We start from the raw sequence: 17,691 nt of genomic DNA, 5'->3' as shown, positions 1-17,691 counted from the left end.
GTTAGACTTGTTCATTTATTTTAAACATGATAAATAATAGCAACTCATAAAAATAAAACATTTAATAGAGATTTTTTTTCAAATATAATATGTTGTTTATCCATTGAATTTATGGAAATTGTTTTAATTTATATTAGTCATTAAAAGTAATAATAGGCCACTAATTATTATTATGTTGCAATAATTATTTGTAATTTTTTTAACTCGACCATCACATTGTTATGGAAATTTAAATCATGCATTTAGATTGACCGACCCCTAACTCCTACAAGCCCAAAAATAATAATTAATAATTCATTGGAAATGTGATGTAATTGTTTAAGAAGTAAGGGTAATATAATGTATGCATGTGAAAACTTGTGACCCACAGGAATAACAGAAACCATTGTTGTTTTATTACAATGCCCAGAACTATAGACGGCAGTATTAACACACACAATTACTTATTAGTAATGCACCCATTGAAATAAACTTAACTTATTTGGTAGCACTTACTTAGTTATACAGCCCATACATAATCATAATTTACAATGTTTTTTATTTTAATTCCATTCCATTCATCAAACCAAAAGTTAAAGTTATTTTTTTTACACACATATATAAAACAAACTCAAAAATAATTGAAATAAAAATAAACACCTAATGTATTATGATTTTAAAATTATAATATATTTTTATTTTTATAAAGAACATATTTACAAATAATTTAAATTCTTAGATATTAGTTGTTCAGAAACTTTTTAACTCAATTAAATCTTGTAAAACTAAGTGTATTCAAAGAAAAAATATTTATCATTTATGTTAAAACTTGTTAATCACACAAAAGTTGACAATAAAACATTGATATTTATATTTTCCATAAAAATATAAACAATCCTTAATTTAAATAGTTCTTTATTAGTTATCATTTTATTTTACCTAATGAACATTCTTAAGAAAGTCAGTTTGCGTAAAAAATAATATGTATGTTCTCGTTTTGTTTATATTAGTCACTATACACACACGATATTTTACTACCATTCAGTTCCACGTTCGCGAGAGAAAGCCCCTAGAAACAGTTTCGAACTTTTTTACGGTTTTTAACGGTCATCGTAATATTTTATTGCGAAGACTTTTCCAATTTAGAATTTATTTCAGTGAACTATAACAAAGTTAGCGCGCGAAATAAGTTTACATTTTACAACATGTGCGTCGAGTTAGGAACTTCGGTGTTTCTAATCGGCACTAACTAGAGGGCACTAGCCCTCTGTAAACACGTGGCGTTTTGATTTACTCGTCGAAGTGTATTCGATTCACCGTGTAAGACATAAGAGCGGTTTTCAATATTCATGTTTTCTGCAATCGAATGCACATTGCGTTCTCCGACAGCGGCCCGACTTTGGCCGATTCTGCGCTTTATTGCTCCACATTTGTCTCGTTTTTGATTCGCCGGAGCTGCTTTCCGTTGTCGAAATGGTTGCAACGCCTGTATATAACTTACAATAACGACCTACGATACATGACGTTAAGGTTGTTTTCGTGATATTGGAAACTAGCTAGGTGTAGTGCATCGTACGGCACCGCGAGGGTTGCTAGGTATGGGTGGACGCTTTGTGTCGACTCTTCCTGCGTAGGTAGGGCCCTTACGGCGCTAGGCGCGTCGATTGTGTGTGAACGACCGCAACGAGGGGAGGTACGCTTGATTATTCCGAGATCGCGTCGATCAGGTCGAGGGCCCTAAAAACCCGACCCTGAGTCTGCGCTCGGAGAAAGAAGGAGTTCTACACTCGTTCGATGAATGCAAATAAGGATTCGTTTTAAATTAACATTATATATATTCCGGAGTTTTATTTTTATTTTTTATTCTAACCTTTCTCGTTTGTGTTTGAGATGGAGATAACAATTGAGTCTATTATTTCCATTTGAGTGCTTTACTATTCATATCTCCATGTTCTTAGATTGTAGTAGTGAGATGCTCACGAGTGACAAGATAATCGTAACGTGATGTACCTACTAGATGGACTTTCGTGAACACCGACATAGAAAGTTAGTTAACATTTCGTGTATCGCATTTCATATTCGTATTTAAGAGCAGTGACTAATATTTTTTTAATACGCAACGTTTATTTTATTCATTTTTCAATTTTATTGATTCGAAGATAATATTTACAATAGTGCTAAATAACACAATCTCTTAAATTAATTGAAATCAACTAAAATATCGTTTTTATGTGTGGGATTTAAAAGTATACAAAGTCTTTAAATTAATCAATCCTGTCGAGTTTGGTAGACGTTGTATATATCCGCGTTAATATTAGGAGGTGAATATGTAAATATTCTTATATATTGGTTTTAAATCAAGCATATATAGCTAGGTTCTAGGCTTAGATCGTCCAATAAATTAATTACCGCGGGTATGCGAGCTGATTGATCGGGAGTGGTCCGAACCGCGCCCGGGTCGCGCCCGTCTCCGCCCTGCCGTGTCTAATTGCGACTCCAAAACTCGATCCATCCTTCTACCTCTGACAAAACGTTTCGCTCTTAGCGAAACTTGGATAATTCCAATAAAGCTCATGATTCACGGAATGCCGAAAGATTCAATGCTTGGTCCTATTTTCTGCAACTGTTCGTTGAAGAGGTTTAAATTTAAAGCGTTACAAAAGTGCCTAAAAAAATATACATCTTAGTAGCGCTGTAAATTAAATAGACGGTAACCTTTTGTGTTAGAAATATAAAGGGCATTTTTTTAATATGTTATACGATCATAAAAACTCGTTTTTATTCGTGAGCCAATGACCCACTGTAATGCAAAAGTTCATATTACGCCACTTCGTTATACCTGCTTATCTACCTGAGATTTCTTTGACTTCGATCTGCATATACCTGAGCATACCGTCAGAACAATACACATCTCCGATTTAACCTTGAGATTGTTCTGGGAATAACGTCGATGGGGTTGTAAAGGAGTTTTATTAAAGGTTTACGCGAAGTTGACTTAATTTCCATTGTTAAGATCTTGAGAAATAATTCAATAGTGGTATTCATAATATTTGGTGTGTTTTAACTTGTATTATAAGGCATTGTTCTAATTTTTTTTTTTAAATTAAATTTGTACTTCCAATTTATGAAACTCTAGATACCTGATTTTTGTTCTAATGTCAATTCAAAAGTATTGGTCTGTCGTGCAAAGAGTCGTGCGTTGTGATTAGGAGTGGATTTCCATGAAATTACATATAATATTTTCTTACCAGATATATTGTTCCTGTATCTATAAATATAAAATCCAAGCGACAGAAACGGCAACAGAATTAGTACTTTATAATTACATAAAGCCATATAATATAATATAGCCATAAAATATAGTCTGACCGCATAGAAAATGCAAGCACTCGAAACAAATATGTCAGCTTGACGTCATTGCTTAGTAACTGTGATTAAAAGAAGTAGTGCAGTGAGATACTGCTTATAGTACTGCAGTAAGTATGCAATACTAGCTGCCCATCCTGATTTCGTTTGGGTGAAATAAGATTTTTTTTTTGGTAATTAACAAATCCTGGAACACGATCCCATCGTCACTTAATAGTTACAATACTAAACCAACCATCCAACTCAAACACTCAATTCAAAATCAGTCTAGATTACTAGAATTACGATTTCAATATATAAGTACAGAAAAATTATGTATAATAATAATAATAATATCCTGGGACATTTTTCACACACGGCCATCTGATCCCAAATTAAGCTTGTACAAAGCTTGTGCTATGGAAATTAGACAACTGATATACTACATATACTACTTTTCTTTTGTAAATACATACTTATATAGATAATTACACCCAGACTCAAGACAAACAGACATGTTCATGCACACAAATGTCTGTCCTGGGTGGGAATCGAACCCACAACCTTGCGTGAAAAGGCAAGTATCTACCGACCACGCTAACCGGCTCGTCAAAAAATGTATATAGTTATATAAAGATGTTTCTTTAATTAGATCCATTGTTATCGTCATCGTAATGCTTGACTCTTCTAAAATTTCCATAATAAATGGCTTCAGAAGCTCGTCACCGGCTGTACTAATGATGGCGTGTATGTTTCATTTTATTTTTTAATATTAATGAAACGCGGCCTTATTTATAAACGTTGCTTAGCGGGTGATTAGTCAAACGATGCTGTCTTTTTCATTCGAATGTCAAAACAATAATAACAGAAAGAGCGAAACAATCTTACTAGCGAAAGAAATTCACCTAAACAATCGCTTATTATAATAAATTAGGCCGATCGTCTTCCGGTGTATTCGAGCTATGCTATCTGTTAATACATTTTTTTTAAATATGCTTTTTTAGAATCAATATGGCTTCGTAATTAATGATTTTATTTAAAATATTTTTTTTTCTCTTTTCTTCTTGTTCATACAACATATGATCAAGGAAATATTAGAAAAAAAGCAAAATCCGCGGCTTCGCCGTCGTAGAATTCAGTGTGAGACGAAAATGTTTCTAAATCTGACAATTTAACATCCATAATGTCTATTTGGATTATACTTATAAAATATTTTTTAATTATTAGGTAGCAGTGGTCGTCTTAATTAAAAATGATTGTTTATATTTTGGTAATTCTCAAATCACAGATCAGCCTAAAATATTGGATAACAAAGATACGTACGTGAATTTTACTTGTTTTAAGTTTTAATAGACTCAACAGATTTTATGGATTACCATTTTCAAGATTAACCCGGACAAACAAACAGACAATACCATTGCATAGATTAGAAATCATATGGAAAAAAATATTAAAAACAAAAATTCGGAGTAGTAATTCGTTATTATAATTCGGCTTGTTAGCGAATGAACTGCATTAACTTATTTAGCATGTGACAAAACCTTACGCAATGGTATCACATTGAAATGTAGTGACATATATATACACAATATACATTATCCTATATATATGTATAAACAATTTAATGCACCATATATATAAGTTAATTACCATATATATATATATATATATATATATATATATATATATATATATATATATATTATATACCATATATATATATATTTATACCATATATATATATATATATATACATATATATATATATATATATATATATATATATATATATATATATATATATATGTATATGTTTAGATCTATGTTGTTTATTATAATATTATGAACTTTTCTCACGATTTTTTTCTTCGAATTAATAAAACACATGAAAACTTTGTGGTGTCTGCTTGGGTTAGAACACGCGATAGTCTGTTAAAAGTCACTCGAACCACAGAGCTCTTTTTTTTACTGATTGATGTAGCAAATTAATAAATATTAACAATTTTATTTTTAAAAGTAAATCTACCTTACTAATTACTTAACATTATCACATCAATAAGTGTGATGCTTTTAATTGAATAAAATAATATAAATTTGTCACTTCTTTACTGTATATGTATATCTCGTAATATTGCATAGAATAATGTACCTCATCTAATAACATTGATGGCTTTCCAACATAATCTTTAAGTTTATATATAAGCAACAATCGTAAAATTTATCTGCGGTATTTTTTTATTGTAACGAATAACTTACCCGAGGAAGGATATATTGACATTGCGGAGCTGGAAATTGTAATAACATACATATATATATACTATTTATATGTGCCGAATACCTGAAGATTATTATTTGGGCGAGGTCTTATATGTGCTTATCAAACGTATATCAAACGGGAGAGTGTAGTGATAACGGCTCGTTCTTCCATAGATTTGGTTACTTAAGCAGGTCATGGGAACCGCCACCTTAGCCATTACATGACGTGACATAATTTAACTAGGCCATCGAAACATTAAATTTCAACCTTATCTATAAACCCATAAGCGTTTAAATAGCCTTTAATGCTACGTAAAAAAAAAGTTGTACTACCTAATTAACACACTTGCGAGGTCATTGTACCTGTAGTTTAAAATTAAAACGCTATTAGACCAAAGAATGTATATAAAAGAATGTATATAAAAAAGTTTATTTCGATTACAATAACGTAACAAAATACATACATGTGAAACATTTTTTATATGATTGAAACCGTATTTAAAAAAAAAAGAACAGATATGCAGTAATTAATTTGAAACTGATTTTTTTATTAAGTAACAAGTTATTTGCGCCCTCGCAATTATACGAGTATGTAACAAACATCCTGATAAACATACTCTTGCATTTATAATAACTAGTAGAAAAATATATATAAATAAACATTTCTTTGATATTCTTTTTGGCAACACCAAAGCAGCAACAAAAAGAATTGACAAAAAGAGGAGGAAAGGAAAATCGAAACGTTTTCGTTTGCCTATTTTTACTAGCTACCCGTGCCCGTATGTCTACGTGTTATACTATTGGTCTACGTGTGTTTTGTTGAAATTTTCAAAAACCAAAGACATATTTCGTAAGATTGTAAACCTACGATTGTCAATGACACTGTTTATAAATTTATCAATTAATTTCGAAATTGGAATTCATTTATCGTAAAATTTATTTAATCGGTAAATATTTACGTTTTACCCGAATAAATGTAAATATAAACAGAGGATACACTGTCATCGTATTAAATTTAAAGTAATATTAAAAATGGTCTCATTCGAACAAGGGAATATTTTTAGTTTCTGTCCAAACATCTTTTTAATAGAATGTAGTTAACGTTGGTGTAAAATTCGCGTTAACAAATTGGCTATTAATCATGTCTTTTCGCGGCGTCACCAAACGCTAATTGGTGTCTTGTGAAAGGAGATATTCACAGATATCGGATTAGACTTAAAATCTCTCAAGCCACAAACTAGTTGTCATGCTATTTGTCGAGTGAAAATACTAACACACTATTATTATCCTAATGTTTCGTATTCAGAGGTCGTAATTGGTACTATTTTGAAAGATCACCAGGTACTGGCCCTGACTTTGCTAATTTGGTGTGGTTTTTTGTATTATTATAGTGTATTTTTTTTAAATAAAAAGAAATATCTCATCTTTATTTCGCTCAGGAATCTTTGCTAGTACCATACTTAGTTTTTGACTAGACCAAATTGCAAAGATAAAATAAATAAAATAATTTTAAGCATTTCATTTATATTATTCTTGTTTAAAAATGACCAATAACAATTAGATAATACATATGTAAAAAAATGACCGAAAATTTGTTCACATTTTTTTTTTTTAAACATAAAAGTTGTTTGGTGTGTGATATCTATATATGCTGAATGTATAATAAAACTTATATATTGATGCATTTTCTGACATTTCTCTGTTCTACAAATACCAAACACGAAAGTATTATTTTGTTTTTACGTCAGATAGATTTTCTTATCAACTACGTTAAAACATAAACATACTGTATGGTTTTATCAATTAATTCTTAAAGTCAAAGTTTATAAATCTTAAAGAAAACTGATTTGCAGTGTGCGGCTGCGAAAACAAACAGAACGAATCTATTTATAATAACTTGACCAGTTATAAAACTTTTACCTATATAATACACGTGTGTATAATGCAATGAAAAAGGAATGGCATATAGTTAATACAGTCCCCGTTTGTGGTACCCTGCCTAGCCCGGAGATTCTTAGCACCCCCCATCGCACCGGGATGGTTGGCGTTCTATGGGGGAGGCTTTCGTCCAGCAGTGGACGGCAAAAGGCTGAAAAAAAAGTTAATAAGATTGTTTTGTCACCTGTAGCGAAATTGTGTGCAAAATTTTTACTCAGTAGTAACAGTAACAGCCTGTTAATGTCTCACTCCTGGGCTAAGGCCTCCTCTCACTTTTAAGGAGAAGGTTTCGAGCTTAATTCACCACGCTGCTCCAATGCGGGTTGGTAGAATACACTGTGGCAAAATTTCAATGAAATTAGACACATGCAGGTTTCATCACGATGTTTTCCTTCGCCGTCAAGCACGAAATGAATTATAAACACAAATTAAATTAAGGACATGAAAATTCAGTGGTGCTTGCCCGGGTTTGAACCCACGATCATCGCTTAAGAATCACGCGTTCTAAACACTAGGCCATCTCGGCTTTTTTACTCAGTAGATAGTGTAGAATTGGTTTAAAATTCAGTTTCAAGATTTGACCCACGCATACAAAGGTGCAAATAAAAAAAATATTGTAATGTACTTCAGCATCTATCTGGTGATATGGTTGATTTTATAATAATTTTTTTTTTAACATAAATAGGCAGACTGGCAAATGGGTCTACCATAATAATGGTAGGTGACCACCACGGCGCCTAAACATTGACACCGTAAGAAATATTAACCATTCCATACATCAATCATACGTCACTAACCATGAGAAATAATAAGTTATGTCCCTCGTGCCTGGAGTTAAATCGGTTTATTCAGCTTTCAAACCGGAACAACAATACTAAGTATTGCTTTTTTACGGTACTTTTGGTGGCTTACGGATGAGTGGTTGGTACTAACCCAGTTAATTTTCTCCAGATTATTGTAAAGCTAATGTACGTGTTTGCTTTTGTTGTTTAGTGGGTATGATAATACATTTGATTTGAATGGTGATTATTGAACTAGTCAGTCAGGCTCGACCAACAGCAATACTTGGTATTATTGTGTTCCAGTTTGAAGGTTGAGTGAGCCAGTGTAATTACAGGCACAAGGAACATAACATCTTAGTTCCTAAGGTTGGTGGTGCATTGCCGATGTAAGCGATGGTTAATATTTCTTACAATGTCAATGTATATGGGCGTTGGTGACCACTTACCATCAGGTGGCCCATATGCTCGTCCGCCTACCTATACTATAAAAAAAAACTTGTAACTAAAACATAGCTAGGCTTCTGTACCGTAAGCTTTATATCTTATTACTAGACTCGAAGTATAAGATTTATTTCTATTTATAGTTTGAAGACGGTTTTAAAAAAAGTCGATAAAATTGTTTACATTATCTTATTCATTCGTAGTCGAACGAATACACTTACTTATGTCACTTAATATACAGATTTGAACAAGTTAATTATAATGCTCATGCATGATTTATACAAGTTCATAATATATATTATATGTAATACACATGTAGATGTATATTATTGGTACGTATTCAACTGGAACGCTTCCTGGTCAACAGCTGCTTAGGATCGATTAACAATGGTTCATCGAATATCTCAAATGCCATAGATCACCAGAACCGCAAAATCGACAGTCTATGTTGATGTTGGTGGTTTTATGTTGACCTAGTAAATGTAATTTGCGTCAGGCAAACGATTTAGTGAACACCATGGATTAAACTTATTGGCTTAACGAACTTCCATATATTCTCAATTGTTACAGCCCAACGTTTGTTTAGCATAGAGTTAGTATTAGTTGATTTACTTTATATATACATTTCAAATAGGTGGTAGCATACAGTTCAATTTTTTTTCGAATGATGTAAAGTGTTCTTAAAAGCCTATTTTATTTTTATTGTTTTTTAGTTAATACATTATTTTTTTTTATTAATGTGTGATTTTTTGTTTAAGAGCCTTATAACCTTTATTTGTAAATTGTAGAAATAAGTAAGACAGTGTTCGTCGTCATTGTAGTGTCGTATCTATGAGATACGAATTCTAAAGTAGGACTGGCATTCATCTTAGTATGTCGAGATACGTTCCACTTTACAGTACTCTGTCAAGGTCAGTGGACTAACACTTGTATTCGAAATTATATAAAAGATACCAATACAAACATTGCATTAAATATTTGATTCCAAAAAGGCGTAAAGCGATGCAACTTTTTTTATCCTTAATTGATAGAAAGCCTTTGCTCAAAAATTGAATAGTTACGGACTAATATTCAAAAATATAAAAGCAATAATAATACATCAGCTATGTAGTCCGGTACTGACAGATATGTTCCGATATCTGATGAGAATTCATGTAGCTCCATTCTAAAGCCTATAACGTCCAAAAGCGTGCGTAACTCGCGCGTCTCTCACATGCCATTGACATTCGGCACGGATTCGCGTACGATGGAAATAGCTTTCGTTCAAAATTGACGAATTTTATTTAGCCGTTTATTCTGATCACTATTTTTATTACCCGACATCCGCAATGAGGAGACACGTTGTGTGTAAATAAATGGCATTAAACGAGGTCATTCGATTCTGACATCGTGACGTATAGCGTTTAATAAGGACGTTAAACAGATCGTGAATGAAACAAAGAAAAAGTTACTCAACAAAGATCTGGTATTAAAAATATATCAAGAAAGACTAAAATTGTTTGATTAACGGAAAATCTTTCAGAAAACAATTAAATGACAATTTTGTCGAGTCGAGGAAAACGTGATGATGTCCTTCCTTTCGAGGATAGCGCCGATAAATGAATAAACACAACAGTGTCATATAGAGGCACACATTGAACAGGCATTAATAAATATGTTATCCTACGACCTTAAAATCAGTACCATGTATATGATAAATTTAAGTTGGTAAATGATTTTTAACTACTTCAAGAAATTAAACGTAAATAATATCATAAATGCCAAAGTGAGTTTGTTTACGTTATACTTCCTCACTACTTAAGCGTTCATCATGAAATTTTTCATACACTTTGTCAGAGGTAGAGTAGGGTAAATCTAACACCTGCCCCCCCACTCTCTAGTAAACTAATTTAAATTAATTATCATATGACAAATATATTATATTAAGCATATTTATTTTAGAATTAACTTGATTTAACCCAGTAACCCTATTTCAAACTCGTACAACACAAAACTTTATTTAAAGTTTAAGCAAAAGCAATAGCATTGCAAATATATTTTTCTTTCTTAAGAAATGTATTCTTGAAGGTTATAAACATTTTATAATATTGGAAATAAGTTAACCTCAGAAAAGTTTAATTGTATTGTGTAAACATGGTTTGTTTAGGACTCGAAGGAAATTGTAGCGAACGTAATATTGTTTTCCGTCATTTTGTTTCCGGTAAGGCAAGGTTTCCTAGTTTCCTACTAGCTTTTACTTGTTTGATTGTGTGAAATAAGGTGCCTGAAAGCAATTACTTCATGGTAACAGTCTGCAAGTGTCTTGTGTCTAAGGGGTAAGGTTCTGGAGCTTATTCTACCACGGTGCTAAAGTGCGTGTTATTGGATACACATATGATGGAATCATCCACCACATACAGGTGTCACCAGGAGTTTATACAAATATGAAGCAAGCGGAAACTCGATGCTTTGCCCTAACTTGTTTCTTCTGCATACGATCGAGAGACACGTGTTCTATCCAGTGTACCATTTAAGATCCGTATGAAATGAATTAATTGTTAAAACTATTTTCACATGTTTTATAAAATTTATATACACCTGTGACACCTGTTCTATATATAATAATCTCGATGGGATATGAGGAAGAAAGGAGGCAATATCCTTGTTGTCCTCGGTGTATTCTCGCTCGAGTATGCCCATATCTGTCACACGACACCACGACCTTAAGTCGTCTATCTCATAAAATGTAGGAAGGTTGTGAAACGTGATCTCCAACTGGCTTTTATTATTAGCTTACGCATGTGCCAGCGAGCAGTACAAAGTTCATAAAAGTTATTTAATCAGTAGTTACTGATCTAATCTTTGTTCTGTTTCTCTTCATATGTTATTATCTTACTTTTTTTAAAAAATTTAACATATAAACTTGAAGCACAGAAGTGTTATTTTATAGACTAATGACATGGTTCAACATATGACTATAGTATACCTATATCGAAATTAAAGCGTTTTAATAAATTGCTATTGCACCTTTTTAATGTTTAATTTATTTAATGCACTTTTTACCCTTTGGGGAAAAAAATTACATGAAAAGATCTAGATTTATTAAAAAAAACTAATATATAACCACTAACCCGCAGAGGAGCAGCTTAATCCAATAACTCCAATAAGCGCAGACTCCTCATTAACTGCAATGAGAATTTTGCTCAGCGGTGGAATATTAAGAGGTCAAGAGAAGTTCCTTTCGAAATGTAACGTCTTTGGGTTCTTTACAAGTAAAATTTTGCGTACTACACACTTTACACTTTGTGTAACGTTTGAGTGCGTTTCACTTTAACTGTCTTGTATGTCCTTCAACATTTTTTTTTAAGAATGACAGCTTTTGAATTCGTGTAATGTTTCATATACCCATGCCCAAAAGTTCCTAAATATCCTTATCATATCCCCAACTATCGATTAGTCTCCCGCCCCTGCGTAACGCAACCCGCATACAATCCCCCCTGCCCTCCCGATACCATCAATCACTTCCTAATCGAGTTTATGATCGTTTGAGTGCCGCTCGTACACGTACATAGCTTGACCTTTGCTCACCGAGTGCGCGAATTTCTTGATAGCTATGTTGGTAATTAAATGTTTTAAGTTCGACGGGAGTTTTGTTACTTATATTTTGATTAATTAATATTAATTAATGGTTTAATAGGGACGATCACTCTATACATTCGTATTAGTAACATTATTACTTCTCCACCTACTCAGTATTATTTGCGAAAAACCATCACTACACATTATTAAACAAAGTCCCCCCGCCGCGTCTGTCTGTCCGAACGCCTTAAACCCAAAAACTGCCAAACGGGTTTTCACATGGTTTTCATTAATGGACAGAGTGATTTGAGGAAGGTTGTAGTGTATATGTAGATCGTTAGTGCTTTATTATCTGAAATATAACGATAATTGTCGAAGTCGTCGGAAAAAATTATGAAGATTTGGAATTAGATTGGCGTGCGCCGTATAATAGTATAATAGTTAATAGTTATAATATGTATGACGATATAATAAACGTTTTATTTGGACTCTTATTTGACCCGTAGCGTAGCCGGGGCAGATAACTAGTTTTCTATTATCGAAATCAAGAGGACTTAATAAAAAAAGTCAGTTTGGATATATGACGAAATCTGTTGAAGCAAATTGCAGTGGTTTGCGTTTAACATTTAAATATCATTTATTCATTCAAAAGTCACGCGTGATTAAACTGAAATTTAGTCTTCGGTTTTTGTTATTGTATTCAATGAGGCAATTAATACTATATATATACTATATAATAAAATTTACCGGTTTATTTCGAGCTCGAAACAACGATAATTTTTGATGGTTGTTGGTAAATTTCATTAAAAATCCTAAACAAAGGCCAGTTTCAATTCTTATCGAATATATCGATATCAAGTTTTAATGTTTACGTAGGAAACACATACAGTAACTCTAATGTGACATTGCTAACTACTACTGTAGAATTATATGCAAGTTATTTTTCTGGTGACCCAAAAATATCTCAATCTTGAGCGACGAATATACCGAACTACTTTAAAACTAGTTTTTTTATTACATTTATCTTTAATTTTATCAATTACCTTGCCAATAATTTGATGACATCTACTGAATATATTTTTTATTTATCAAAGTTACCATCCTTTTGCCTTTATCATACCATAAACAATGACTAGCATATTATATTTTGTCAATCAGTCAGTAACAGCCTGTGGATGTCCCACTACACTATTTGTTTTAAGCGATAATAATAAATGGGTTCACATAATTGTAATTTATAGAATGAACCTAACAAAAATAAAAAACAAGACACGGTCGTTAAAACTTAAAATAACAAGAACAGGAAACATTTGATTATTATTTCTTTTGTTTCTAAATTCACTTTTCCTGATAACGGTGTTCAATATATTGTTAACGACCTAAAAAACAGCCATATTGTTTTAAATACAGCTAAACAACGCCTACAGGCGAATTAACGAATTATTTTGTTTACGTATAAGTATAAGATAAAGACAAATATAAATACATTTGTTTATTATAATAATAATATAATAATATCCTGGGACATTTTTCACACACGGCCATCTGATCCCAAATTAAGCTTGTACAAAGCTTGTGCTATGGAAACCAGACAATTGATATGCTACATATACTTTTTCTACTAACATTTTTAAATATTTTTCAGTCTGTAGCACCCTGCCCATTTCAAAACCAACCTACCTGACAGTACATAAAAACACCTCGATATTTTGTATTCGTAAAACGTATTCAAGTTTCCGTTTTACATGGGGGCATATGAAAACGATTTACACAATGTCAAATCTACCTGCCTCGCGAAACTCGACCCACCGGGACCCGGCCCGACCAGTTTCTAGCTCCTCGCTAATATCTAACTGTACCTACCTGGGTTGTTGTATCTTTCGAACATTCTATGCTATTCTAATATTAGGAGAGTACTTTTTAATGTTTTTACTTCGATAAATATGGTTATAGTATAATAAATAAAAAAAATCACTGTGCATTTAGACCATTTAAATCTGGTTATACTTTTTTAAATAATATTTATTACATTATATTGATAATTACAATTAACTGTGCTTAGTAATCACGCATATATCTTCTGTAAAAGTTACATAAAAAACGTACATGACTCGGTCATAAGCCATAAGATAATCGGAAAATATTGGCATAGAAATCGCCCATAGTGACCGTAAAATTATTTTAACTCTGAACTAATCGATGCTTAATTCGGGGTTAAGTTTAAGTAAAAACGAGGCAAAACAATATCAATTTAATTCAAAATACTGGAAATTCCGACTACAATACTTTATATATAATTATTATCAAACTGAAATCATTATATTCGGTCATCGACCCATTGTAGTAATTATTCACTAAGCTTTAAAAAAACCGATATAAGTGCTTATTTTTAAGTAAAACTTAAGTTCTGGAATTTTAAGCAACATATTTTATACACCATATTATACTGAAATTACCTTACGAATACCTTCCGAATTATATTCGGTCATCGACCCATCGTAGTAAGACTTCACTAACGGTCTTAATCCAATTATTATTTTCCTTCGATATGCGGTTTCTGTGGTAGATTTCACTAAAACCATAATGAAATATAATTACTTAGGTAATTGCTTAGTGACATGTCTCTTGTATTTCAGGATAGCCTCAACATTGTCATTTATTAATTTAATTATATTCAAAGTTCCGACGACCCAAAACGTTTTCATTTTTAGATCTATAACTTTTTTTGTATTAATATTTTCTGCTATATTGTTTTACGATCATACTTATTATTAATGTATCAAAATACCGTTTGTTTATGACACATATCGAATAATTTACAACTCTGATACAAATTCGCCTTGACAATGGTTTTAGAAAGAATTGTTTATAGGATATTTATGGATAAAGGTACAGATATGGATAGTGAGCTATCCAATGCCTGAAGATCTAAGTTGTCTTAAGTGGTACCATCAGTCGAGGCAAGTTACACATGTATGGCTAGAACATATCGCCAATTCTCGTTCCTCTGTTCAACGTATAACTTCCAAGTCAGCGAAGCTCGGAAACTGGATGGAAGCAACGATAACTTCATCAAACGCAACACTATGTAATGAGAGTAAAGGCGAACGAGCGTTCACTGAACTGTAAACAGTGGTTTCTTCTTTAGTGAAAGAAAAACTTATCGCAAAATGTGAACTATAGAGGATCTGCCAGATGACAAACGTTTTAAATTTGGATCTCAAAATAATTTCTCATTTGTGCTTATCCCATTTAATCTTCCAATCATTCTTTGCTCATATCTTCTATTTTTTTACACGTCGTACCTTATACAGTATATAAATTTCTTTACGTTTTTCCTCTTGCCTTACAGTCAGTGACAATCATTCGTACTCAGTACATGTCCATAACATGATAATCGGTTTTATTTAAACTTTTGGGTCCTGAGAATTACTTTCACAAATTTATTTTTACGTACTCATTTAGTATTCTTTCCATTCTCATGACACCACACATCCATTTTAGCATTCTCATCTCAGCTGATTGTATTCGCTTTTCTTCTGTTACCTAATTAGTAGCAGAAACATATTGATAATGATTTTTAAATGGTTAATAGTGTTAGTAAGTAAAGCTTGTTACCAAGCACTTTTCCATACAGTTGACATAATATCGTCAGTCTAGCAACGAGGGCTCGAAATTCTTAATTTATCTGCAACGCGTCGCGCCGGAGATGCAGCCGGGATGGGCTTCCCGCCTGTGATTGCATTCGTACCGCCTTGCGCCCTGCCTCTCGTGAATCGTGACTTCGAATTAACACGCCGTCTTATAGATACGACCAGCTCAGCTGCAAATATAACTATCAATTTCAAGCAACGCAAATTGTATGTTGGTTTTAAGTAAATTGATATTCTATACGATTGATATAATAGTTTCCTTAGTTATCATTGCGTTGTATACGTACTATATTACACAAAATATCCATACTTGTTTCTGCTGTACTGATATTATTAGGTTATTGTAACATTCATCGTATTACTATGTACGCCTATTCGATTTAATTTTTCTTGTTTTGTAATTTTCTCTGTAAGTGATTTAAATGTAAATCTTTTGAGAAAATAAATGTCTCTAACCGTAAAATATCGTTGCTCAAAATATTAACTAATTTACTAATCGTAAGTGAACCTACAAATCATTTATCTTATTTTATAAAAAAGGCTGTTTATCGAGATAAAAACAAATATTATGATGTGATCAGTATAACAGTAGAGTAACAGCCTGTTAATGTCCCACTGCTGGGCTAAGGCCTCCTCTCCATTTTGGGGAGAAGGTTTGGAGCTTATACCACCATGCTGCTCCAATGCGGATTGGTACATGCACACATGTGGCGGAATTTAAATGAAATTAGACACATGCAGGTTTCCTCACGATGTTTTCCTTCACCATCAAACACGAGATGAATTATAAACACAAATTAAGCATATGAATATTCAGCGGTGCATGCCCGGGTTTGAACCCACGATCATCGGTTAAGATTCAAGCGTTCTTACCACTAGGCCATCTCAGCTTAGTAATCAGTATGATCTGAGTTATTATAGAGGAGAGGAAGCCTATGCCTGGGCATAGGCTTCCTAGTGGTAGAATATTTACACGGTGGTTACTACATTTTTTACTTGACATAAAAATAACACTTACCGCGAGCTAAATTGGAGGAATCCATTTTATCGAGCATTAAAATGATTACCTACCGAGATTTATCATTAAAAGAAAGATATGTGATTGATTGATTGTATTGCCAAGTGAATATAGATATATTATTGACTTAAATCCTTATTGGATAAATTACGTAAGTAATTGTGATAATTGCATCGAGTTAAAATGTGTAGTTTAGTAGTAGAAAGCGAACAAAGAGACCGAAATTATTAAATATATGTACAAAACACAAGTAATCATAATAGCAACTTTTTGGTTAATAAATAATCAGTCGTAGATCTGACTTATTAAACTAAAATATGAAAAAAAGATATTTTTCCGAAATGTTAATATCAAAGTATAGTTAAGTATTTTTTTTTAAGATTGGAAATTATGTTAATATAACCGACGTGCATCATGCTGTGAGAAAGCTGTTGAGAATACGATACGTTTATTTGGTTTTCAGTCGGTTTTCGTCACGTATTTCGATTCGAATGATATATTCTCACCATTATTTTTGAGCAATATTTTAACCACCAATAGCTTGGGCATCTTTTTCATCATTATTTCTATTTATATATATGAGTTATGAATTAGAAAATTGCATGAATATTTTTTTTTTATGATCTGTTAAAATAAATATTACATATAGAATTCAAATATCGATTTGTTTGTTTTCAGGTAAGCGGAGATAATATGCCTATTTTTATCGACTTGAATCGTA

The 17,691-nt window shown here is 32.3% G+C and overlaps 1 protein-coding gene across 4 annotated transcripts in view; it reads left to right on the top strand.

The window, feature by feature from the left end:
- LOC126770195 (serine/threonine-protein kinase NLK) overlaps nucleotides 1–17,691 on the top strand; it is a 117,445-nt gene that overhangs the window by 713 nt on the left and 99,041 nt on the right. The window lies entirely within an intron of this gene.

Source organism: Nymphalis io, chromosome 8, assembly GCF_905147045.1.
Source record: "Nymphalis io chromosome 8, ilAglIoxx1.1, whole genome shotgun sequence".
Classification (NCBI taxonomy): domain Eukaryota; kingdom Metazoa; phylum Arthropoda; class Insecta; order Lepidoptera; family Nymphalidae; genus Nymphalis; species Nymphalis io.
Note: the sequence above shows the minus strand (reverse complement) of the source record. Positions and strands in the feature narration are given on the sequence as shown.